This window comes from Triturus cristatus, chromosome 12 (assembly GCF_964204655.1).
Source record: "Triturus cristatus chromosome 12, aTriCri1.1, whole genome shotgun sequence".
NCBI lineage: Eukaryota > Metazoa > Chordata > Amphibia > Caudata > Salamandridae > Triturus > Triturus cristatus.
In genome coordinates this window covers 248,782,351-248,808,225 of record NC_140595.1, presented here as the reverse complement: position 1 = coordinate 248,808,225, position 25,875 = coordinate 248,782,351, and positions in this window count along the sequence as shown.

Here is a 25,875-nt window from a genome sequence, read left to right as displayed (position 1 = left end):
TCTGGCCTAATACCTAAGGTCTTAACTCTTACTCTGGCTTACTGGTTAAGGTCTTAACTCTTACTCTGGCCTAATAGCTAAGGTCTTAACTCTTACTCTGGCCTACTAGCTAAGGTCTTAGACTCGTACTCTGGCCTAATGGTTAAGGTCTTAACTCTTACTCTGGCCTACTGGTTAAGGTCTTAACTCTTACTCTGGCCTACTGGTTAAGGTCTTAACTCTTACTCTGGCCTACTGGTTAAGGTCTTAACTCTTACTCTGGCCTAATAGCTAAGGTCTTAGACTCGTACTATGGCCTACAGTTTAAGGTCTTTACTCTCACTCTGGCCATGTGGTTAAGGTATTAACTCTTACTCTGGCCTAATAGCTAAGGTCTTAACTCTTACTCTGGCCTAATAGCTAAGGTCTTAGACTCGTACTCTGGCCTAATGGTTAAGGTCTTAGAGTCTTACTCTGGCCTACTGGTTAAGGTCTTAACTCTTACTCTGGCCTACTGGTTAAGGTCTTAACTCTTACTCTGGCCTAATAGCTAAGGTCTTAGACTTGTACTCTGGCCTACTGGTTAAGGTCTTAACTCTTACTCTGGCCTAATACCTACGGTCTTAACTCTTACTCTGGCCTTCTGGTTAAGGTCTTAACTCTTACTCTGGCCTAATAGCTAAGGTCTTAACTCTTACTCTGGCCTAATAGCTAAGGTCTTAGACTCGTACTCTGGCCTAATAGCTAAGGTCTTAGACTCGTACTCTGGCCTAATAGTTAAGGTCTTAGACTCTTACTCTGGCCTAATAGCTAAGGTCTTAGACTCATACTCTGGCCTACAGGTTAAGGTCTTAACTCTTACTCTGGCCTACTGGTTAAGGTCTTAACTCTTACTCTGGCCTAATAGCTAAGGTCTTAGACTCGTACTCTGGCCTACTGGTTAAGGTCTTAACTCTTACTCTGGCCTACTGGTTAAGGTCTTAACTCTTACTCTGGCCTAATACCTAAGGTCTTAACTCTTACTCTGGCCTACTGGTTAAGGTCTTATCTCTTACTCTGGCCTAATAGCTAAGGTCTTAACTCTTATTCTGGCCTAATAGCTAAGGTCTTAGACTCGTACTCTGGCCTAATGGTTAAGGTCTTAACTCTTACTCTGGCCTAATAGTTAAGGTCTTAATTCTTACTCTGGCCTACAGGTTAAGGTCTTAACTCTTACTCTGGCCTAATAGCTAAGGTCTTAGACTCGTACTATGGCCTAATGGTTAAGGTCGTAACTCTTACTCTGGGCTACTGGTTAAGGTCTTAGACTCGTACTCTGGCCTACTGGTTAAGTTCTTAACTCTTACTCTGGCCTACTGGTTAAGGTCTTAACTCTTACTCTGTTCTACTGGTTAAGGTCTTAACTCTTACTCTGGCCTAATAGCTAAAGTCTTAACTCTTACGCTGGCCTAAAAGCTAAGGTCTTAGACTCTAACTCTGGCCTACAGGTTAAGGTCTTAACTCTTACTCTGGCCTACTGGTTTAGGTCTTAACTCTTACTCTGGCCAAATAGCTAAGGTCTTAGACTCGTACTCTTGGCTACTGGTTAAGGTCTTAACTCTTACTCCGGCCTAATAGCTAAGGTCTTAGACCCGTACTCTGGCCTACTGGTTAAGGTCTTAACTATTACTCTGGCCTACTGGTTAAGGTCTTAACTCTTACACTAGCCTAATACCTAAGGTCTTACCTCTTACTCTGGCCTACTGGTTAAGGTCTTAACTCTTACTCTGGCCTAATAGCTAAGGTCTTAACTCTTACTCTGGCCTAATAGCTAAGGTCTTAGACTCGTACTCTGGCCTAATGGTTAAGGTCTTAACTCTTATTCTGGCCTAATAGCTAAGGTCTAAGACTCGTACTCTGGCCTAATGGTTAAGGTCTTAGACACTTACTCTGGCCTAATAGCTAAGGTCTTAGACTCGTACTCTGGCCTACTGGTTAAGGTCTTAACTCTTACTCTGGCCTACTGGTTAAGGTCTTAACTCTTACTCTGGCCTAATAGCTAAGGTCTTAGACTCGTACTCTGGCCTACTGGTTAAGGTCTTAACTCTTACTCTGGCCTACTGGTTAAGGTCTTAACTCTTACTCTGGCCTAATACCTAAGGTCTTAACTCTTACTCTGGCCTACTGGTTAAGGTCTTATCTCTTACTCTGGCCTAATAGCTAAGGTCTTAACTCTTACTCTGGCCTACAGGTTAAGGTCTTAACTCTTACTCTGGCCTAATAGCTAAGGTCTTAGACTCGTACTCTGGCCTAATGGTTAAGGTCTTAACTCTTACTCTGGGCTACTGGTTAAGGTCTTAGACTCGTACTCTGGCCTACTGGTTAAGTTCTTAACTCTTACTCTGGCCTACTGGTTAAGGTCTTAACTCTTACTCTGGCCTACTGGTTAAGGTCTTAACTCTTACTCTGGCCTAACAGCTAAAGTCTTAACTCTTACGCTGGCCTAAAAGCTAAGGTCTTAGACTCTAACTCTGGCCTACAGGTTAAGGTCTTAACTCTTACTCGGGCCTACTGGTTAAGGTCTTAACTCTTACTCTGGCCTACTGGTTAAGGTCTTAACTCTTACTCTGGCCTAATAGCTAAGGTCTTAGACTTGTACTCTGGTCTACTGGTTAAGGTCTTAACTCTTACTCTGGCCTAATACCTAAGGTCTTAACTCTTACTCTGGCCTTCTGGTTAAGGTCTTAACTCTTACTCTGGCCTAATAGCTAAGGTCTTAACTCTTACTCTGGCCTAATAGCTAAGGTCTTAGACTCGTACTCTGGCCTAATGGTTAAGGTCTTAACTCTTACTCTGGCCTAATAGCTAAGGTCTTAACTCTTACTTTGGCCTAATAGCTAAGGTCTTAGACTCGTACTCTGGCCTAATAGTTAAGGTCTTAGACTCTTACTCTGGCCTAATAGCTAAGGTCTTAGACTTGTACTCTGGCCTACAGGTTAAGGTCTTAACTCTTACTCTGGCCTACTGGTTAAGGTCTTAACTCTTACTCTGGCCTAATAGCTAAGGTCTTAGATTCGTACTCTGGCCTACTGGTTAAGGTCTTAACTCTTACTCTGGCCTACTGGTTAAGGTCTTAACTCTTACTCTGGCCTAATACCTAAGGTCTTAACTCTTACTCTGGCCTACTGGTTAAGGTCTTATCTCTTACTCTGGCCTAATAGCTAAGGTCTTAACTCTTATTCTGGCCTAATAGCTAAGGTCTTAGACTCGTACTCTGGCCTAATGGTTAAGGTCTTAACTCTTACTCTGGCCTAATAGTTAAGGTCTTAATTCTTACTCTGGCCTACAGGTTAAGGTCTTAACTCTTACTCTGGCCTAATAGCTAAGGTCTTAGACTCGTACTATGGCCTAATGGTTAAGGTCTTAATTCTTACTCTGGGCTACTGGTTAAGGTCTTAGACTCGTACTCTGGCCTACTGGTTAAGTTCTTAACTCTTACTCTGGCCTACTGGTTAAGGTCTTAACTCTTACTCTGTTCTACTGGTTAAGGTCTTAACTCTTACTCTGGCCTAATAGCTAAAGTCTTAACTCTTACGCTGGCCTAAAAGCTAAGGTCTTAGACTCTAACTCTGGCCTACAGGTTAAGGTCTTAACTCTTACTCTGGCCTACTGGTTAAGGTCTGAACTCTTACTCTGGCCAAATAGCTAAGGTCTTAGACTCGTACTCTTGGCTACTGGTTAAGGTCTTAACTCTTACTCCGGCCTAATAGCTAAGGTCTTAGACCCCTACTCTGGCCTACTGGTTAAGGTCTTAACTATTACTCTGGCCTACTGGTTAAGGTCTTAACTCTTACACTAGCCTAATACCTAAGGTCTTAACTCTTACTCTGGCCTACTGGTTAAGGTCTTAACTCTTACTCTGGCCTAATAGCTAAGGTCTTAACTCTTACTCTGGCCTAATAGCGAAGGTCTTAGACTCGTACTCTGGCCTAATGGTTAAGGTCTTAACTCTTATTCTGGCCTAATAGCTATCAATCAATCAATCAATGACACTTATAAAGCGAGCTACATACCCGTAGGGTCTCAAGGCGCTGGGGGGGGGGGGGTGCCGCTACTGCTCGAATAGCCAGGTCTTCAGCTTCTTCCTGAAGGAGAGGTGGTCTTGGGTCAGGCGCAGGTCGGTCGGGAGGGAGTTCCAGTTCTTGGCGGCCAGGTAGGAGAAGGACCTTCCTCCTGTAGTCGCTCTTCGGATGCGGGGGACGGCGGCGAGGGCGTGGTTGGCTGATCGGAGGTGGCGCGTGGGAGCGTAGAAGTTGACTCGGCTGTTGAGGTAGCTCGGGCCTTGGTCGTGTAGGGCTTTGTGTGCGTGGGTGAGGAGCTAAGGTCTAAGACTCGTACTCTGGCGTAATGGTTAAGGTCTTAGACTCTTACTCTGGCCTAATAGCTAAGGTCTTAGACTCGTACTCTGGCCTACTGGTTAAGGTCTTAACTCTTACTCTGGCCTACTGGTTAAGGTCTTAACTCTTACTCTGGCCTAATAGCTAAGGTCTTAGACTCGTACTCTGGCCTACTGGTTAAGGTCTTAACTTTTACTCTGGCCTACTGGTTAAGGTCTTAACTCTTACTCTGGCCTAATACCTAAGGTCTTAACTCTTACTCTGGCCTACTGGTTAAGGTCTTATCTCTTACTCTGGCCTAATAGCTAAGGTCTTAACTCTTATTCTGGCCTAATAGCTAAGGTCTTAGACTCGTACTCTGGCCTAATGGTTAAGGTCTTAACTCTTACTCTGGCCTAATAGCTAAGGTCTTAACTCTTACTCTGGCCTACAGGTTAAGGTCTTAACTCTTACTCTGGGCTACTGGTTAAGGTCTTAGACTCGTACTCTGGCCTACTGGTTAAGTTCTTAACTCTTACTCTGGCCTACTGGTTAAGGTCTTAACTCTTACTCTGGCCTACTGGTTAAGGTCTTAACTCTTACTCTGGCCTAATAGCTAAAGTCTTAACTCTTACGCTGGCCTAAAAGCTAAGGTCTTAGACTCTAACTCTGGCCTACAGGTTAAGGTCTTAACTCTTACTCTGGCCTACTGGTTAAGGTCTTAACTCTTACTCTGGCCAAATAGCTAAGGTCTTAGACTCGTACTCTTGGCTACTGGTTAAGGTCTTAACTCTTACTCTGGCCTAATAGCTAAGGTCTTAGACTTGTACTCTGGCCTACTGGTTAAGGTTTTAACTCTTACTCTGGCCTACTGGTTAAGGTCTTAACTCTTTATCTGGCCTAATAGCTAAGGTCTTAACTCTTACTCTGGCCTACTAGCTAAGGTCTTAGACTCATACTCTGGCCTAATGGTTAAGGTCTTAACTCTTACTCTGGCCTAATAGCTAAGGTCTTAACTCTTACTCTGGCCTAATAGCTAAGGTCTTAGACTCGTACTCTGGCCTAATGGTTAAGGTCTTGACTCTTACTCTGGCCTAATAGCTAAGGTCTTAACTCTTACTCTGGCCTAATACCTAAGGTCTTAACTCTTACTCTGGCTTACTGGTTAAGGTCTTAACTCTTACTCTGGCCTAATAGCTAAGGTCTTAACTCTTACTCTGGCCTACTAGCTAAGGTCTTAGACTCGTACTCTGGCCTAATGGTTAAGGTCTTAACTCTTACTCTGGCCTACTGGTTAAGGTCTTAACTCTTACTCTGGCCTACTGGTTAAGGTCTTAACTCTTACTCTGGCCTACTGGTTAAGGTCTTAACTCTTACTCTGGCCTAATAGCTAAGGTCTTAGACTCGTACTATGGCCTACAGTTTAAGGTCTTTACTCTCACTCTGGCCATGTGGTTAAGGTATTAACTCTTACTCTGGCCTAATAGCTAAGGTCTTAACTCTTACTCTGGCCTAATAGCTAAGGTCTTAGACTCGTACTCTGGCCTAATGGTTAAGGTCTTAGACTCTTACTCTGGCCTACTGGTTAAGGTCTTAACTCTTACTCTGGCCTACTGGTTAAGTTCTTAACTCTTACTCTGGCCTAATAGCTAAGGTCTTAGACTTGTACTCTGGCCTACTGGTTAAGGTCTTAACTCTTACTCTGGCCTAATACCTACGGTCTTAACTCTTACTCTGGCCTTCTGGTTAAGGTCTTAACTCTTACTCTGGCCTAATAGCTAAGGTCTTAACTCTTACTCTGGCCTAATAGCTAAGGTCTTAGACTCGTACTCTGGCCTAATAGCTAAGGTCTTAGACTCGTACTCTGGCCTAATAGTTAAGGTCTTAGACTCTTACTCTGGCCTAATAGCTAAGGTCTTAGACTCATACTCTGGCCTACAGGTTAAGGTCTTAACTCTTACTCTGGCCTACTGGTTAAGGTCTTAACTCTTACTCTGGCCTAATAGCTAAGGTCTTAGACTCGTACTCTGGCCTACTGGTTAAGGTCTTAACTCTTACTCTGGCCTACTGGTTAAGGTCTTAACTCTTACTCTGGCCTAATACCTAAGGTCTTAACTCTTACTCTGGCCTACTGGTTAAGGTCTTATCTCTTACTCTGGCCTAATAGCTAAGGTCTTAACTCTTATTCTGGCCTAATAGCTAAGGTCTTAGACTCGTACTCTGGCCTAATGGTTAAGGTCTTAACTCTTACTCTGGCCTAATAGTTAAGGTCTTAATTCTTACTCTGGCCTACAGGTTAAGGTCTTAACTCTTACTCTGGCCTAATAGCTAAGGTCTTAGACTCGTACTATGGTCTAATGGTTAAGGTCGTAACTCTTACTCTGGGCTACTGGTTAAGGTCTTAGACTCGTACTCTGGCCTACTGGTTAAGTTCTTAACTCTTACTCTGGCCTACTGGTTAAGGTCTTAACTCTTACTCTGTTCTACTGGTTAAGGTCTTAACTCTTACTCTGGCCTAATAGCTAAAGTCTTAACTCTTACGCTGGCCTAAAAGCTAAGGTCTTAGACTCTAACTCTGGCCTACAGGTTAAGGTCTTAACTCTTACTCTGGCCTACTGGTTTAGGTCTTAACTCTTACTCTGGCCAAATAGCTAAGGTCTTAGACTCGTACTCTTGGCTACTGGTTAAGGTCTTAACTCTTACTCCGGCCTAATAGCTAAGGTCTTAGACCCGTACTCTGGCCTACTGGTTAAGGTCTTAACTATTACTCTGGCCTACTGGTTAAGGTCTTAACTCTTACACTAGCCTAATACCTAAGGTCTTACCTCTTACTCTGGCCTACTGGTTAAGGTCTTAACTCTTACTCTGGCCTAATAGCTAAGGTCTTAACTCTTACTCTGGCCTAATAGCTAAGGTCTTAGACTCGTACTCTGGCCTAATGGTTAAGGTCTTAACTCTTATTCTGGCCTAATAGCTAAGGTCTAAGACTCGTACTCTGGCCTAATGGTTAAGGTCTTAGACACTTACTCTGGCCTAATAGCTAAGGTCTTAGACTCGTACTCTGGCCTACTGGTTAAGGTCTTAACTCTTACTCTGGCCTACTGGTTAAGGTCTTAACTCTTACTCTGGCCTAATAGCTAAGGTCTTAGACTCGTACTCTGGCCTACTGGTTAAGGTCTTAACTCTTACTCTGGCCTACTGGTTAAGGTCTTAACTCTTACTCTGGCCTAATACCTAAGGTCTTAACTCTTACTCTGGCCTACTGGTTAAGGTCTTATCTCTTACTCTGGCCTAATAGCTAAGGTCTTAACTCTTACTCTGGCCTACAGGTTAAGGTCTTAACTCTTACTCTGGCCTAATAGCTAAGGTCTTAGACTCGTACTCTGGCCTAATGGTTAAGGTCTTAACTCTTACTCTGGGCTACTGGTTAAGGTCTTAGACTCGTACTCTGGCCTACTGGTTAAGTTCTTAACTCTTACTCTGGCCTACTGGTTAAGGTCTTAACTCTTACTCTGGCCTACTGGTTAAGGTCTTAACTCTTACTCTGGCCTAATAGCTAAAGTCTTAACTCTTACGCTGGCCTAAAAGCTAAGGTCTTAGACTCTAACTCTGGCCTACAGGTTAAGGTCTTAACTCTTACTCGGGCCTACTGGTTAAGGTCTTAACTCTTACTCTGGCCAAATAGCTAAGGTCTTAGACTCGTACTCTTGGCTACTGGTTAACGTCTTAACTCTTACTCTGGCCTAATAGCTAAGGTCTTAACTCTTACTCTGGCCTAATAGCTAAGGTCTTAGACTCGTACTCTGGCCTAATGGTTAAGGTCTTAGACTCTTACTCTGGCCTACTGGGTAAGGTCTTTACTCTTACTCTGGCCTACTGGTTAAGGTCTTAACTCTTACTCTGGCCTAATAGCTAAGGTCTTAGACTTGTACTCTGGCCTACTGGTTAAGGTCTTAACTCTTACTCTGGCCTAATACCTAAGGTCTTAACTCTTACTCTGGCCTTCTGGTTAAGGTCTTAACTCTTACTCTGGCCTAATAGCTAAGGTCTTAACTCTTACTCTGGCCTAATAGCTAAGGTCTTAGACTCGTACTCTGGCCTAATGGTTAAGGTCTTAACTCTTACTCTGGCCTACTGGTTAAGGTCTTAACTCTTACTCTGGCCTAATACCTAAGGTCTTAACTCTTACTCTGGCCTACTGGTTAAGGTCTTATTTCTTACTCTGGCCTAATAGCTAAGGTCTTAACTCTTACTCTGGCCTACAGGTTAAGGTCTTAACTCTTACTCTGGCCTAATAGCTAAGGTCTTAGACTCGTACTCTGGCCTAATGGTTAAGGTCTTAACTCTTACTCTGGGCTACTGGTTAAGGTCTTAGACTCGTACTCTGGCCTACTGGTTAAGTTCTTAACTCTTACTCTGGCCTACTGGTTAAGGTCTTAACTCTTACTCTGGCCTACTGGTTAAGGTCTTAACTCTTACTCTGGCCTAATAGCTAAAGTCTTAACTCTTACGCTGGCCTAAAAGCTAAGGTCTTAGACTCTAACTCTGGCCTACAGGTTAAGGTCTTAACTCTTACTCGGGCCTACTGGTTAAGGTCTTAACTCTTACTCTGGCCAAATAGCTAAGGTCTTAGACTCATACTCTTGGCTACTGGTTAAGGTCTTAACTCTTACTCTGGCCTAATAGCTAAGGTCTTAGACTTGTACTCTGGCCTACTGGTTAAGGTTTTAACTCTTACTCTGGCCTACTGGTTAAGGTCTTAACTCTTACTCTGGCCTAATAGCTAAGGTCTTAACTCTTACTCTGGCCTACTAGCTGAGGTCTTAACTCTTGCTCTGGCCTAATAGCTAAGGTCTTAGACTCGTACTCTGGCCTAATGGTTAAGGTCTTGACTCTTACTCTGGCCTAATAGCTAAGGTCTTAACTCTTACTCTGGCCTAATAACTAAGGTCTTAACTCTTACTCTGGCTTACTGGTTAAGGTCTTAACTCTTACTCTGGCCTAATAGCTAAGGTCTTAACTCTTACTCTGGCCTACTAGCTAAGGTCTTAGACTCGTACTCTGGCCTAATGGTTAAGGTCTTAACTCTTACTCTGGCCTACTGGTTAAGGTCTTAACTCTTACTCTGGCCTACTGGTTAAGGTCTTAACTCTTACTCTGGCCTACTGGTTAAGGTCTTAACTCTTACTCTGGCCTAATAGCTAAGGTCTTAGACTCGTACTCTGGCCTAATGGTTAAGGTCTTAACTCTTACTCTGGCCTAATAGCTAAGGTCTTAACTCTTACTCTGGCCTAATAGCTAAGGTCTTAGACTCGTACTCTGGCCTAATAGTTAAGGTCTTAGACTCTTACTCTGGCCTAATAGCTAAGGTCTTAGACTCGTACTCTGGCCTACAGGTTAAGGTCTTAACTCTTACTCTGGCCTACTGGTTAAGGTCTTAACTCTTACTCTGGCCTAATAGCTAAGGTCTTAGACTTGTACTCTGGCCTACTGGTTAAGGTCTTAACTCTTACTCTGGCCTACTGGTTAAGGTCTTAACTCTTACTCTGGCCTAATACCTAAGGTCTTAACTCTTACTCTGGCCTACTGGTTAAGGTCTTATCTCTTACTCTGGCCTAATAGCTAAGGTCTTAACTCTTATTCTGGCCTAATAGCTAAGGTCTTAGACTCGTACTCTGGCCTAATGGTTAAGGTCTTAACTCTTACTCTGGCCTACAGGTTAAGGTCTTAACTCTTACTCTGGCCTAATAGCTAAGGTCTTAGACTCGTACTATGGCCTAATGGTTAAGGTCTTAACTCTTACTCTGGGCTACTGGTTAAGGACTTAGACTCGTACTCTGGCCTACTGGTTAAGTTCTTAACTCTTACTCTGGCCTACTGGTTAAGGTCTTAACTCTTACTCTGGCCTACTGGTTAAGGTCTTAACTCTTACTCTGGCCTAATAGCTAAAGTCTTAACTCTTACGCTGGCCTAAAAGCTAAGGTCTTAGACTCTAACTCTGGCCTACAGGTTAAGGTCTTAACTCTTACTCTGGCCTACTGGTTAAGGTCTTAACTCTTACTCTGGCCAAATAGCTAAGGTCTTAGACTCGTACTCTTGGCTACTGGTTAAGGTCTTAACTCTTACTGCGGCCTAATAGCTAAGGTCTTAGACCCGTACTCTTGCCTACTGGTTAAGGTCTTAACTATTACTCTGGCCTTCTGGTTAAGGTCTTAACTCTTACTCTAGCCTAATACCTAAGGTCTTAACTCTTACTCTGGCCTACTGGTTAAGGTCTTAACTCTTACTCTGGCCTAATAGCTAAGGTCTTAACTCTTACTCTGGCCTAATAGCTAAGGTCTTAGACTCGTACTCTGGCCTAATGGTTAAGGCCTTAACTCTTATTCTGGCCTAATAGCTAAGGTCTAAGACTCGTAGTCTGGCCTAATGGTTAAGGTCTTAGACTCTTACTCTGGCCTAATAGCTAAGGTCTTAGACTCGTACTCTGGCCTACTGGTTAAGGTCTTAACTCTTACTCTGGCCTACTGGTTAAGGTCTTAACTCTTACTCCGGCCTAATAGCTAAGGTCTTAGACTCGTACTCTGGCCTACTGGTTAAGGTCTTAACTCTTACTCTGGCCTACTGGTTAAGGTCTTAACTCTTACTCTGGCCTAATACCTAAGGTCTTAACTCTTACTCTGGCCTACTGGTTAAGGTCTTATCTCTTACTCTGGCCTAATAGCTAAGGTCTTAACTCTTATTCTGGCCTAATAGCTAAGGTCTTAGAATCGTACTCTGGCCTAATGGTTAAGGTCTTAACTCTTACTCTGGCCTAATAGCTAAGGTCTTAACTCTTACTCTGGCCTACAGGTTAAGGTCTTAACTCTTACTCTGGCCTAATAGCTAAGGTCTTAGACTCGTACTCTGGCCTAATGGTTAAGGTCTTAACTCTTACTCTGGGCTAGTGGTTAAGGTCTTAGACTCGTACTCTGGCCTACTGGTTAAGTTCTTAACTCTTACTCTGGCCTACTGGTTAAGGTCTTAACTCTTACTCTGGCCTACTGGTTAAGGTCTTAACTCTTACTCTGGCCTAATAGCTAAAGTCTTAACTCTTACGCTGGCCTAAAAGCTAAGGTCTTAGACTCTAACTCTGGCCTACAGGTTAAGGTCTTAACTCTTACTCTGGCCTACTGGTTAAGGTCTTAACTCTTACTCTGGCCAAATAGCTAAGGTCTTAGACTCGTACTCTTGGCTACTGGTTAAGGTCTTAACTCTTACTCTGGCCTAATAGCTAAGGTCTTAGACTTGTACTCTGGCCTACTGGTTAAGGTCTTAACTCTTACTCTGGCCTACTGGTTAAGGTCTTAACTCTTACTCTGGCCTAATAGCTAAGGTCTTAACTCTTACTCTGGCCTACTAGCTAAGGTCTTAGACTCGTACTCTGGCCTAATGGATAAGGTCTTAACTCTTACTCTGGCCTAATAGCTAAGGTCTTAACTCTTACTCTGGCCTAATAGCTAAGGTCTTAGACTCGTACTCTGGCCTAATGGTTAAGGTCTTGACTCTTACTCTGGCCTAATAGCTAAGGTCTTAACTCTTACTCTGGCCTAATACCTAAGGTCTTAACTCTTACTCTGGCTTACTGGTTAAGGTCTTAACTCTTACTCTGGCCTAATAGCTAAGGTCTTAACACTTACTCTGGCCTACTAGCTAAGGTCTTAGACTCGTACTCTGGCCTAATGGTTAAGGTCTTAACTCTTACTCTGGCCTACTGGTTAAGGTCTTAACTCTTACTCTGGCTTACTGGTTAAGGTCTTAACTCTTACTCTGGCCTAATAGCTAAAGTTTTAACTCTTACACTGGCCTACTAGCTAAGGTCTTAGACTCGTACTCTGGCCTAATGGTTAAGGTCTTAACTCTTACTCTGGCCTACAGGTTAAGGTCTTAACTCTTACTCTGGCCTACTGGTTAAGGTCTTAACTCTTACTCTGGCCAAATAGCTAAGGTCTTAGATTCGTACTCTTGGCTACTGGTTAATGTCTTAACTCTTACTCTGGCCTAATAGCTAAGGTCTTAGACTTGTACTCTGGCCTACTGGTTAAGGTCTTAACTCTTACTCTGGCCTACTGGTAAAGGTCTTAAATCTTACTCTGGCCTAATAGCTAAGGTCTTAACTCTTACTCTGGCCTACTAGCTAAGGTCTTAGACTCGTACTCTTGCCTAATGGTTAAGGTCTTAACTCTTACTCTGGCCTAATAGCTAAGGTCTTAGACTCTTACTCTGACCTACTAGTTAAGGTCTTAACTCTTACTCTGGCCTACTGGTTAAGGTCTTAACTCTTACTCTGGCCTAATAGCTAAGGTCTTAGACTCGTACTCTGGCCTACTGGTTAAGGTCTTAACTCTTACTCTGGCCTACTGGTTAAGGTCTTAACTCTTACTCTGGCCTAATACCTAAGGTCTTAACTCTTACTCTGGCCTACTGGTTAAGGTCTTACCTCTTACTCTGGCCTAATAGCTAAGGTCTTAACTCTTACTTTGGCCTAATAGCTAAGGTCTTAGACTCGTACTCTGGCCTAATAGTTAAGGTCTTAGACTCTTACTCTGGCCTAATAGCTAAGGTCTTAGACTTGTACTCTGGCCTACAGGTTAAGGTCTTAACTCTTACTCTGGCCTACTGGTTAAGGTCTTAACTCTTACTCTGGCCTAATAGCTAAGGTCTTAGATTCGTACTCTGGCCTACTGGTTAAGGTCTTAACTCTTACTCTGGCCTACTGGTTAAGGTCTTAACTCTTACTCTGGCCTAATACCTAAGGTCTTAACTCTTACTCTGGCCTACTGGTTAAGGTCTTATCTCTTACTCTGGCCTAATAGCTAAGGTCTTAACTCTTATTCTGGCCTAATAGCTAAGGTCTTAGACTCGTACTCTGGCCTAATGGTTAAGGTCTTAACTCTTACTCTGGCCTAATAGTTAAGGTCTTAATTCTTACTCTGGCCTACAGGTTAAGGTCTTAACTCTTACTCTGGCCTAATAGCTAAGGTCTTAGACTCGTACTATGGCCTAATGGTTAAGGTCTTAACTCTTACTCTGGGCTACTGGTTAAGGTCTTAGACTCGTACTCTGGCCTACTGGTTAAGTTCTTAACTCTTACTCTGGCCTACTGGTTAAGGTCTTAACTCTTACTCTGTTCTACTGGTTAAGGTCTTAACTCTTACTCTGGCCTAATAGCTAAAGTCTTAACTCTTACGCTGGCCTAAAAGCTAAGGTCTTAGACTCTAACTCTGGCCTACAGGTTAAGGTCTTAACTCTTACTCTGGCCTACTGGTTAAGGTCTGAACTCTTACTCTGGCCAAATAGCTAAGGTCTTAGACTCGTACTCTTGGCTACTGGTTAAGGTCTTAACTCTTACTCCGGCCTAATAGCTAAGGTCTTAGACCCGTACTCTGGCCTACTGGTTAAGGTCTTAACTATTACTCTGGCCTACTGGTTAAGGTCTTAACTCTTACACTAGCCTAATACCTAAGGTCTTAACTCTTACTCTGGCCTACTGGTTAAGGTCTTAACTCTTACTCTGGCCTAATAGCTAAGGTCTTAACTCTTACTCTGGCCTAATAGCGAAGGTCTTAGACTCGTACTCTGGCCTAATGGTTAAGGTCTTAACTCTTATTCTGGCCTAATAGCTATCAATCAATCAATCAATGACACTTATAAAGCGCTCTACATACCCGTAGGGTCTCAAGGCGCTGGGGGGGGGGGGGTGCCGCTTCTGCTCGAATAGCCAGGTCTTCAGCTTCTTCCTGAAGGAGAGGTGGTCTTGGGTCAGGCGCAGGTCGGTCGGGAGGGAGTTCCAGTTCTTGGCGGCCAGGTAGGAGAAGGACCTTCCTCCTGTAGTCGCTCTTCGGATGCGGGGGACGGCGGCGAGGGCGTGGTTGGCTGATCGGAGGTGGCGCGTGGGAGCGTAGAAGTTGACTCGGCTGTTGAGGTAGCTCGGGCCTTGGTCGTGTAGGGCTTTGTGTGCGTGGGTGAGGAGCTAAGGTCTAAGACTCGTACTCTGGCCTAATGGTTAAGGTCTTAGACTCTTACTCTGGCCTAATAGCTAAGGTCTTAGACTCGTACTCTGGCCTACTGGTTAAGGTCTTAACTCTTACTCTGGCCTACTGGTTAAGGTCTTAACTCTTACTCTGGCCTAATAGCTAAGGTCTTAGACTCGTACTCTGGCCTACTGGTTAAGGTCTTAACTTTTACTCTGGCCTACTGGTTAAGGTCTTAACTCTTACTCTGGCCTAATACCTAAGGTCTTAACTCTTACTCTGGCCTACTGGTTAAGGTCTTATCTCTTACTCTGGCCTAATAGCTAAGGTCTTAACTCTTATTCTGGCCTAATAGCTAAGGTCTTAGACTCGTACTCTGGCCTAATGGTTAAGGTCTTAACTCTTACTCTGGCCTAATAGCTAAGGTCTTAACTCTTACTCTGGCCTACAGGTTAAGGTCTTAACTCTTACTCTGGGCTACTGGTTAAGGTCTTAGACTCGTACTCTGGCCTACTGGTTAAGTTCTTAACTCTTACTCTGGCCTACTGGTTAAGGTCTTAACTCTTACTCTGGCCTACTGGTTAAGGTCTTAACTCTTACTCTGGCCTACTGGTTAAGGTCTTAACTCTTACTCTGGCCAAATAGCTAAGGTCTTAGACTCGTACTCTTGGCTACTGGTTAAGGTCTTAACTCTTACTCTGGCCTAATAGCTAAGGTCTTAGACTTGTACTCTGGCCTACTAGCTAAGGTCTTAGACTCATACTCTGGCCTAATGGTTAAGGTCTTAACTCTTACTCTGGCCTAATAGCTAAGGTCTTAACTCTTACTCTGGCCTAATAGCTAAGGTCTTAGACTCGTACTCTGGCCTAATGGTTAAGGTCTTGACTCTTACTCTGGCCTAATAGCTAAGGTCTTAACTCTTACTCTGGCCTAATACCTAAGGTCTTAACTCTTACTCTGGCTTACTGGTTAAGGTCTTAACTCTTACTCTGGCCTAATAGCTAAGGTCTTAACTCTTACTCTGGCCTACTAGCTAAGGTCTTAGACTCGTACTCTGGCCTAATGGTTAAGGTCTTAACTCTTACTCTGGCCTACTGGTTAAGGTCTTAACTCTTACTCTGGCCTACTGGTTAAGGTCTTAACTCTTACTCTGGCCTACTGGTTAAGGTCTTAACTCTTACTCTGGCCTAATAGCTAAGGTCTTAGACTCGTACTATGGCCTACAGTTTAAGGTCTTTACTCTCACTCTGGCCATGTGGTTAAGGTATTAACTCTTACTCTGGCCTAATAGCTAAGGTCTTAACTCTTACTCTGGCCTAATAGCTAAGGTCTTAGACTCGTACTCTGGCCTAATGGTTAAGGTCTTAGAGTCTTACTCTGGCCTACTGGTTAAGGTCTTAACTCTTACTCTGGCCTACTGGTTAAGGTCTTAACTCTTACTCTGGCCTAATAGCTAAGGTCTTAGACTTGTACTCTGGCCTACTGGTTAAGGTCTTAACTCTTACTCTGGCCTAATACCTACGGTCTTAACTCTTACTCTGGCCTTCTGGTTAAGGTCTTAACTCTTACTCTGGCCTAATAGCTAAGGTCTTAACTCTTACTCTGGCCTAATAGCTAAGGTCTTAGACTCGTACTCTGGCCTAATAGCTAAGGTCTTAGACTCGTACTCTGGCCTAATAGTTAAGGTCTTAGACTCTTACTCTGGCCTAATAGCTAAGGTCTTAGACTCATACTCTGGCCTACAGGTTAAGGTCTTAACTCTTACTCTGGCCTACTGGTTAAGGTCTTAACTCTTACTCTGGCCTAATAGCTAAGGTCTTAGACTCGTACTCTGGCCTACTGGTTAAGGTCTTAACTCTTACTCTGGCCTACTGGTTAAGGTCTTAACTCTTACTCTGGCCTAATACCTAAGGTCTTAACTCTTACTCTGGCCTACTGGTTAAGGTCTTATCTCTTACTCTGGCCTAATAGCTAAGGTCTTAACTCTTATTCTGGCCTAATAGCTAAGGTCTTAGACTCGTACTCTGGCCTAATGGTTAAGGTCTTAACTCTTACTCTGGCCTAATAGTTAAGGTCTTAATTCTTACTCTGGCCTACAGGTTAAGGTCTTAACTCTTACTCTGGCCTAATAGCTAAGGTCTTAGACTCGTACTATGGCCTAATGGTTAAGGTCGTAACTCTTACTCTGGGCTACTGGTTAAGGTCTTAGACTCGTACTCTGGCCTACTGGTTAAGTTCTTAACTCTTACTCTGGCCTACTGGTTAAGGTCTTAACTCTTACTCTGTTCTACTGGTTAAGGTCTTAACTCTTACTCTGGCCTAATAGCTAAAGTCTTAACTCTTACGCTGGCCTAAAAGCTAAGGTCTTAGACTCTAACTCTGGCCTACAGGTTAAGGTCTTAACTCTTACTCTGGCCTACTGGTTTAGGTCTTAACTCTTACTCTGGCCAAATAGCTAAGGTCTTAGACTCGTACTCTTGGCTACTGGTTAAGGTCTTAACTCTTACTCCGGCCTAATAGCTAAGGTCTTAGACCCGTACTCTGGCCTACTGGTTAAGGTCTTAACTATTACTCTGGCCTACTGGTTAAGGTCTTAACTCTTACACTAGCCTAATACCTAAGGTCTTACCTCTTACTCTGGCCTACTGGTTAAGGTCTTAACTCTTACTCTGGCCTAATAGCTAAGGTCTTAACTCTTACTCTGGCCTAATAGCTAAGGTCTTAGACTCGTACTCTGGCCTAATGGTTAAGGTCTTAACTCTTATTCTGGCCTAATAGCTAAGGTCTAAGACTCGTACTCTGGCCTAATGGTTAAGGTCTTAGACACTTACTCTGGCCTAATAGCTAAGGTCTTAGACTCGTACTCTGGCCTACTGGTTAAGGTCTTAACTCTTACTCTGGCCTACTGGTTAAGGTCTTAACTCTTACTCTGGCCTAATAGCTAAGGTCTTAGACTCGTACTCTGGCCTACTGGTTAAGGTCTTAACTCTTACTCTGGCCTACTGGTTAAGGTCTTAACTCTTGCTCTGGCCTAATACCTAAGGTCTTAACTCTTACTCTGGCCTACTGGTTAAGGTCTTATCTCTTACTCTGGCCTAATAGCTAAGGTCTTAACTCTTACTCTGGCCTACAGGTTAAGGTCTTATCTCTTACTCTGGCCTAATAGCTAAGGTCTTAACTCTTACTCTGGCCTACAGGTTAAGGTCTTAACTCTTACTCTGGCCTAATAGCTAAGGTCTTAGACTCGTACTCTGGCCTAATGGTTAAGGTCTTAACTCTTACTCTGGGCTACTGGTTAAGGTCTTAGACTCGTACTCTGGCCTACTGGTTAAGTTCTTAACTCTTACTCTGGCCTACTGGTTAAGGTCTTAACTCTTACTCTGGCCTACTGGTTAAGGTCTTAACTCTTACTCTGGCCTAATAGCTAAAGTCTTAACTCTTACGCTGGCCTAAAAGCTAAGGTCTTAGACTCTAACTCTGGCCTACAGGTTAAGGTCTTAACTCTTACTCGGGCCTACTGGTTTAGGTCTTAACTCTTACTCTGGCCAAATAGCTAAGGTCTTAGACTCGTACTCTTGGCTACTGGTTAACGTCTTAACTCTTACTCTGGCCTAATAGCTAAGGTCTTAACTCTTACTCTGGCCTAATAGCTAAGGTCTTAGACTCGTACTCTGGCCTAATGGTTAAGGTCTTAGACTCTTACTCTGGCCTACTGGGTAAGGTCTTAACTCTTACTCTGGCCTACTGGTTAAGGTCTTAACTCTTACTCTGGCCTAATAGCTAAGGTCTTAGACTTGTACTCTGGCCTACTGGTTAAGGTCTTAACTCTTACTCTGGCCTAATACCTAAGGTCTTAACTCTTACTCTGGCCTTCTGGTTAAGGTCTTAACTCTTACTCTGGCCTAATAGCTAAGGTCTTAACTCTTACTCTGGCCTAATAGCTAAGGTCTTAGACTCGTACTCTGGCCTAATGGTTAAGGTCTTAACTCTTACTCTGGCCTACTGGTTAAGGTCTTAACTCTTACTCTGGCCTAATACCTAAGGTCTTAACTCTTACTCTGGCCTACTGGTTAAGGTCTTATTTCTTACTCTGGCCTAATAGCTAAGGTCTTAGACTCGTACTCTGGCCTAATGGTTAAGGTCTTAACTCTTACTCTGGGCTACTGGTTAAGGTCTTAGACTCGTACTCTGGCCTACTGGTTAAGTTCTTAACTCTTACTCTGGCCTACTGGTTAAGGTCTTAACTCTTACTCTGGCCTACTGGTTAAGGTCTTAACTCTTACTCTGGCCTAATAGCTAAAGTCTTAACTCTTACGCTGGCCTAAAAGCTAAGGTCTTAGACTCTAACTCTGGCCTACAGGTTAAGGTCTTAACTCTTACTCGGGCCTACTGGTTAAGGTCTTAACTCTTACTCTGGCCAAATAGCTAAGGTCTTAGACTCATACTCTTGGCTACTGGTTAAGGTCTTAACTCTTACTCTGGCCTAATAGCTAAGGTCTTAGACTTGTACTCTGGCCTACTGGTTAAGGTTTTAACTCTTACTCTGGCCTACTGGTTAAGGTCTTAACTCTTACTCTGGCCTAATAGCTAAGGTCTTAACTCTTACTCTGGCCTACTAGCTGAGGTCTTACACTCGTACTCTGGCCTAATGGTTAAGGTCTTAACTCTTACTCTGGCCTAATAGCTAAGGTCTTAACTCTTGCTCTGGCCTAATAGCTAAGGTCTTAGACTCGTACTCTGGCCTAATGGTTAAGGTCTTGACTCTTACTCTGGCCTAATAGCTAAGGTCTTAACTCTTACTCTGGCCTAATAACTAAGGTCTTAACTCTTACTCTGGCTTACTGGTTAAGGTCTTAACTCTTACTCTGGCCTAATAGCTAAGGTCTTAACTCTTACTCTGGCCTACTAGCTAAGGTCTTAGACTCGTACTCTGGCCTAATGGTTAAGGTCTTAACTCTTACTCTGGCCTACTGGTTAAGGTCTTAACTCTTACTCTGGCCTACTGGTTAAGGTCTTAACTCTTACTCTGGCCTACTGGTTAAGGTCTTAACTCTTACTCTGGCCTAATAGCTAAGGTCTTAGACTCGTACTCTGGCCTAATGGTTAAGGTCTTAACTCTTACTCTGGCCTAATAGCTAAGGTCTTAACTCTTACTCTGGCCTAATAGCTAAGGTCTTAGACTCGTACTCTGGCCTAATAGTTAAGGTCTTAGACTCTTACTCTGGCCTAATAGCTAAGGTCTTAGACTCGTACTCTGGCCTACAGGTTAAGGTCTTAACTCTTACTCTGGCCTACTGGTTAAGGTCTTAACTCTTACTCTGGCCTAATAGCTAAGGTCTTAGACTTGTACTCTGGCCTACTGGTTAAGGTCTTAACTCTTACTCTGGCCTACTGGTTAAGGTCTTAACTCTTACTCTGGCCTAATACCTAAGGTCTTAACTCTTACTCTGGCCTACTGGTTAAGGTCTTATCTCTTACTCTGGCCTAATAGCTAAGGTCTTAACTCTTATTCTGGCCTAATAGCTAAGGTCTTAGACTCGTACTCTGGCCTAATGGTTAAGGTCTTAACTCTTACTCTGGCCTACAGGTTAAGGTCTTAACTCTTACTCTGGCCTAATAGCTAAGGTCTTAGACTCGTACTATGGCCTAATGGTTAAGGTCTTAACTCTTACTCTGGGCTACTGGTTAAGGACTTAGACTCGTACTCTGGCCTACTGGTTAAGTTCTTAACTCTTACTCTGGCCTACTGGTTAAGGTCTTAACTCTTACTCTGGCCTACTGGTTAAGGTCTTAACTCTTACTCTGGCCTAATAGCTAAAGTCTTAACTCTTACGCTGGCCTAAAAGCTAAGGTCTTAGACTCTAACTCTGGCCTACAGGTTAAGGTCTTAACTCTTACTCTGGCCTACTGGTTAAGGTCTTAACTCTTACTCTGGCCAAATAGCTAAGGTCTTAGACTCGTACTCTTGGCTACTGGTTAAGGTCTTAACTCTTACTGCGGCCTAATAGCTAAGGTCTTAGACCCGTACTCTTGCCTACTGGTTAAGGTCTTAACTATTACTCTGGCCTTCTGGTTAAGGTCTTAACTCTTACTCTAGCCTAATACCTAAGGTCTTAACTCTTACTCTGGCCTACTGGTTAAGGTCTTAACTCTTACTCTGGCCTAATAGCTAAGGTCTTAACTCTTACTCTGGCCTAATAGCTAAGGTCTTAGACTCGTACTCTGGCCTAATGGTTAAGGTCTTAACTCTTATTCTGGCCTAATAGCTAAGGTCTAAGACTCGTAGTCTGGCCTAATGGTTAAGGTCTTAGACTCTTACTCTGGCCTAATAGCTAAGGTCTTAGACTCGTACTCTGGCCTACTGGTTAAGGTCTTAACTCTTACTCTGGCCTACTGGTTAAGGTCTTAACTCTTACTCCGGCCTAATAGCTAAGGTCTTAGACTCGTACTCTGGCCTACTGGTTAAGGTCTTAACTCTTACTCTGGCCTACTGGTTAAGGTCTTAACTCTTACTCTGGCCTAATACCTAAGGTCTTAACTCTTACTCTGGCCTACTGGTTAAGGTCTTATCTCTTACTCTGGCCTAATAGCTAAGGTCTTAACTCTTATTCTGGCCTAATAGCTAAGGTCTTAGAATCGTACTCTGGCCTAATGGTTAAGGTCTTAACTCTTACTCTGGCCTAATAGCTAAGGTCTTAACTCTTACTCTGGCCTACAGGTTAAGGTCTTAACTCTTACTCTGGCCTAATAGCTAAGGTCTTAGACTCGTACTCTGGCCTAATGGTTAAGGTCTTAACTCTTACTCTGGGCTAGTGGTTAAGGTCTTAGACTCGTTCTCTGGCCTACTGGTTAAGTTCTTAACTCTTACTCTGGCCTACTGGTTAAGGTCTTAACTCTTACTCTGGCCTACTGGTTAAGGTCTTAACTCTTACTCTGGCCTAATAGCTAAAGTCTTAACTCTTACGCTGGCCTAAAAGCTAAGGTCTTAGACTCTAACTCTGGCCTACAGGTTAAGGTCTTAACTCTTACTCTGGCCTACTGGTTAAGGTCTTAACTCTTACTCTGGCCAAATAGCTAAGGTCTTAGACTCGTACTCTTGGCTACTGGTTAAGGTCTTAACTCTTACTCTGGCCTAATAGCTAAGGTCTTAGACTTGTACTCTGGCCTACTGGTTAAGGTCTTAACTCTTACTCTGGCCTACTGGTTAAGGTCTTAACTCTTACTCTGGCCTAATAGCTAAGGTCTTAACTCTTACTCTGGCCTACTAGCTAAGGTCTTAGACTCGTACTCTGGCCTAATGGATAAGGTCTTAACTCTTACTCTGGCCTAATAGCTAAGGTCTTAACTCTTACTCTGGCCTAATAGCTAAGGTCTTAGACTCGTACTCTGGCCTAATGGTTAAGGTCTTGACTCTTACTCTGGCCTAATAGCTAAGGTCTTAACTCTTACTCTGGCCTAATACCTAAGGTCTTAACTCTTACTCTGGCTTACTGGTTAAGGTCTTAACTCTTACTCTGGCCTAATAGCTAAGGTCTTAACACTTACTCTGGCCTACTAGCTAAGGTCTTAGACTCGTACTCTGGCCTAATGGTTAAGGTCTTAACTCTTACTCTGGCCTACTGGTTAAGGTCTTAACTCTTACTCTGGCTTACTGGTTAAGGTCTTAACTCTTACTCTGGCCTAATAGCTAAAGTTTTAACTCTTACACTGGCCTACTAGCTAAGGTCTTAGACTCGTACTCTGGCCTAATGGTTAAGGTCTTAACTCTTACTCTGGCCTACAGGTTAAGGTCTTAACTCTTACTCTGGCCTACTGGTTAAGGTCTTAACTCTTACTCTGGCCAAATAGCTAAGGTCTTAGATTCGTACTCTTGACTACTGGTTAATGTCTTAACTCTTACTCTGGCCTAATAGCTAAGGTCTTAGACTTGTACTCTGGCCTACTGGTTAAGGTCTTAACTCTTACTCTGGCCTACTGGTAAAGGTCTTAAATCTTACTCTGGCCTAATAGCTAAGGTCTTAACTCTTACTCTGGCCTACTAGCTAAGGTCTTAGACTCGTACTCTTGCCTAATGGTTAAGGTCTTAACTCTTACTCTGGCCTAATAGCTAAGGTCTTAGACTCTTACTCTGACCTACTAGTTAAGGTCTTAACTCTTACTCTGGCCTACTGGTTAAGGTCTTAACTCTTACTCTGGCCTAATAGCTAAGGTCTTAGACTCGTACTCTGGCCTACTGGTTAAGGTCTTAACTCTTACTCTGGCCTACTGGTTAAGGTCTTAACTCTTACTCTGGCCTAATACCTAAGGTCTTAACTCTTACTCTGGCCTACTGGTTAAGGTCTTACCTCTTACTCTGGCCTAATAGCTAAGGTCTTAACTCTTACTTTGGCCTAATAGCTAAGGTCTTAGACTCGTACTCTGGCCTAATAGTTAAGGTCTTAGACTCTTACTCTGGCCTAATAGCTAAGGTCTTAGACTTGTACTCTGGCCTACAGGTTAAGGTCTTAACTCTTACTCTGGCCTACTGGTTAAGGTCTTAACTCTTACTCTGGCCTAATAGCTAAGGTCTTAGATTCGTACTCTGGCCTACTGGTTAAGGTCTTAACTCTTACTCTGGCCTACTGGTTAAGGTCTTAACTCTTACTCTGGCCTAATACCTAAGGTCTTAACTCTTACTCTGGCCTACTGGTTAAGGTCTTATCTCTTACTCTGGCCTAATAGCTAAGGTCTTAACTCTTATTCTGGCCTAATAGCTAAGGTCTTAGACTCGTACTCTGGCCTAATGGTTAAGGTCTTAACTCTTACTCTGGCCTAATAGTTAAGGTCTTAATTCTTACTCTGGCCTACAGGTTAAGGTCTTAACTCTTACTCTGGCCTAATAGCTAAGGTCTTAGACTCGTACTATGGCCTAATGGTTAAGGTCTTAACTCTTACTCTGGGCTACTGGTTAAGGTCTTAGACTCGTACTCTGGCCTACTGGTTAAGTTCTTAACTCTTACTCTGGCCTACTGGTTAAGGTCTTAACTCTTACTCTGTTCTACTGGTTAAGGTCTTAACTCTTACTCTGGCCTAATAGCTAAAGTCTTAACTCTTACGCTGGCCTAAAAGCTAAGGTCTTAGACTCTAACTCTGGCCTACAGGTTAAGGTCTTAACTCTTACTCTGGCCTACTGGTTAAGGTCTGAACTCTTACTCTGGCCAAATAGCTAAGGTCTTAGACTCGTACTCTTGGCTACTGGTTAAGGTCTTAACTCTTACTCCGGCCTAATAGCTAAGGTCTTAGACCCGTACTCTGGCCTACTGGTTAAGGTCTTAACTATTACTCTGGCCTACTGGTTAAGGTCTTAACTCTTACACTAGCCTAATACCTAAGGTCTTAACTCTTACTCTGGCCTACTGGTTAAGGTCTTAACTCTTACTCTGGCCTAATAGCTAAGGTCTTAACTCTTACTCTGGCCTAATAGCGAAGGTCTTAGACTCGTACTCTGGCCTAATGGTTAAGGTCTTAACTCTTATTCTGGCCTAATAGCTATCAATCAATCAATCAATGACACTTATAAAGCGCTCTACATACCCGTAGGGTCTCAAGGCGCTGGGGGGGGGGGGGGGGGTGCCGCTTCTGCTCGAATAGCCAGGTCTTCAGCTTCTTCCTGAAGGAGAGGTGGTCTTGGGTCAGGCGCAGGTCGGTCGGGAGGGAGTTCCAGTTCTTGGCGGCCAGGTAGGAGAAGGACCTTCCTCCTGTAGTCGCTCTTCGGATGCGGGGGACGGCGGCGAGGGCGTGGTTGGCTGATCGGAGGTGGCGCGTGGGAGCGTAGAAGTTGACTCGGCTGTTGAGGTAGCTCGGGCCTTGGTCGTGTAGGGCTTTGTGTGCGTGGGTGAGGAGCTAAGGTCTAAGACTCGTACTCTGGCCTAATGGTTAAGGTCTTAGACTCTTACTCTGGCCTAATAGCTAAGGTCTTAGACTCGTACTCTGGCCTACTGGTTAAGGTCTTAACTCTTACTCTGGCCTACTGGTTAAGGTCTTAACTCTTACTCTGGCCTAATAGCTAAGGTCTTAGACTCGTACTCTGGCCTACTGGTTAAGGTCTTAACTTTTACTCTGGCCTACTGGTTAAGGTCTTAACTCTTACTCTGGCCTAATACCTAAGGTCTTAACTCTTACTCTGGCCTACTGGTTAAGGTCTTATCTCTTACTCTGGCCTAATAGCTAAGGTCTTAACTCTTATTCTGGCCTAATAGCTAAGGTCTTAGACTCGTACTCTGGCCTAATGGTTAAGGTCTTAACTCTTACTCTGGCCTAATAGCTAAGGTCTTAACTCTTACTCTGGCCTACAGGTTAAGGTCTTAACTCTTACTCTGGGCTACTGGTTAAGGTCTTAGACTCGTACTCTGGCCTACTGGTTAAGTTCTTAACTCTTACTCTGGCCTACTGGTTAAGGTCTTAACTCTTACTCTGGCCTACTGGTTAAGGTCTTAACTCTTACTCTGGCCTACTGGTTAAGGTCTTAACTCTTACTCTGGCCAAATAGCTAAGGTCTTAGACTCGTACTCTTGGCTACTGGTTAAGGTCTTAACTCTTACTCTGGCCTAATAGCTAAGGTCTTAGACTTGTACTCTGGCCTACTAGCTAAGGTCTTAGACTCATACTCTGGCCTAATGGTTAAGGTCTTAACTCTTACTCTGGCCTAATAGCTAAGGTCTTAACTCTTACTCTGGCCTAATAGCTAAGGTCTTAGACTCGTACTCTGGCCTAATGGTTAAGGTCTTGACTCTTACTCTGGCCTAATAGCTAAGGTCTTAACTCTTACTCTGGCCTAATACCTAAGGTCTTAACTCTTACTCTGGCTTACTGGTTAAGGTCTTAACTCTTACTCTGGCCTAATAGCTAAGGTCTTAACTCTTACTCTGGCCTACTAGCTAAGGTCTTAGACTCGTACTCTGGCCTAATGGTTAAGGTCTTAACTCTTACTCTGGCCTACTGGTTAAGGTCTTAACTCTTACTCTGGCCTACTGGTTAAGGTCTTAACTCTTACTCTGGCCTACTGGTTAAGGTCTTAACTCTTACTCTGGCCTAATAGCTAAGGTCTTAGACTCGTACTATGGCCTACAGTTTAAGGTCTTTACTCTCACTCTGGCCATGTGGTTAAGGTATTAACTCTTACTCTGGCCTAATAGCTAAGGTCTTAACTCTTACTCTGGCCTAATAGCTAAGGTCTTAGACTCGTACTCTGGCCTAATGGTTAAGGTCTTAGAGTCTTACTCTGGCCTACTGGTTAAGGTCTTAACTCTTACTCTGGCCTACTGGTTAAGGTCTTAACTCTTACTCTGGCCTAATAGCTAAGGTCTTAGACTTGTACTCTGGCCTACTGGTTAAGGTCTTAACTCTTACTCTGGCCTAATACCTACGGTCTTAACTCTTACTCTGGCCTTCTGGTTAAGGTCTTAACTCTTACTCTGGCCTAATAGCTAAGGTCTTAACTCTTACTCTGGCCTAATAGCTAAGGTCTTAGACTCGTACTCTGGCCTAATAGC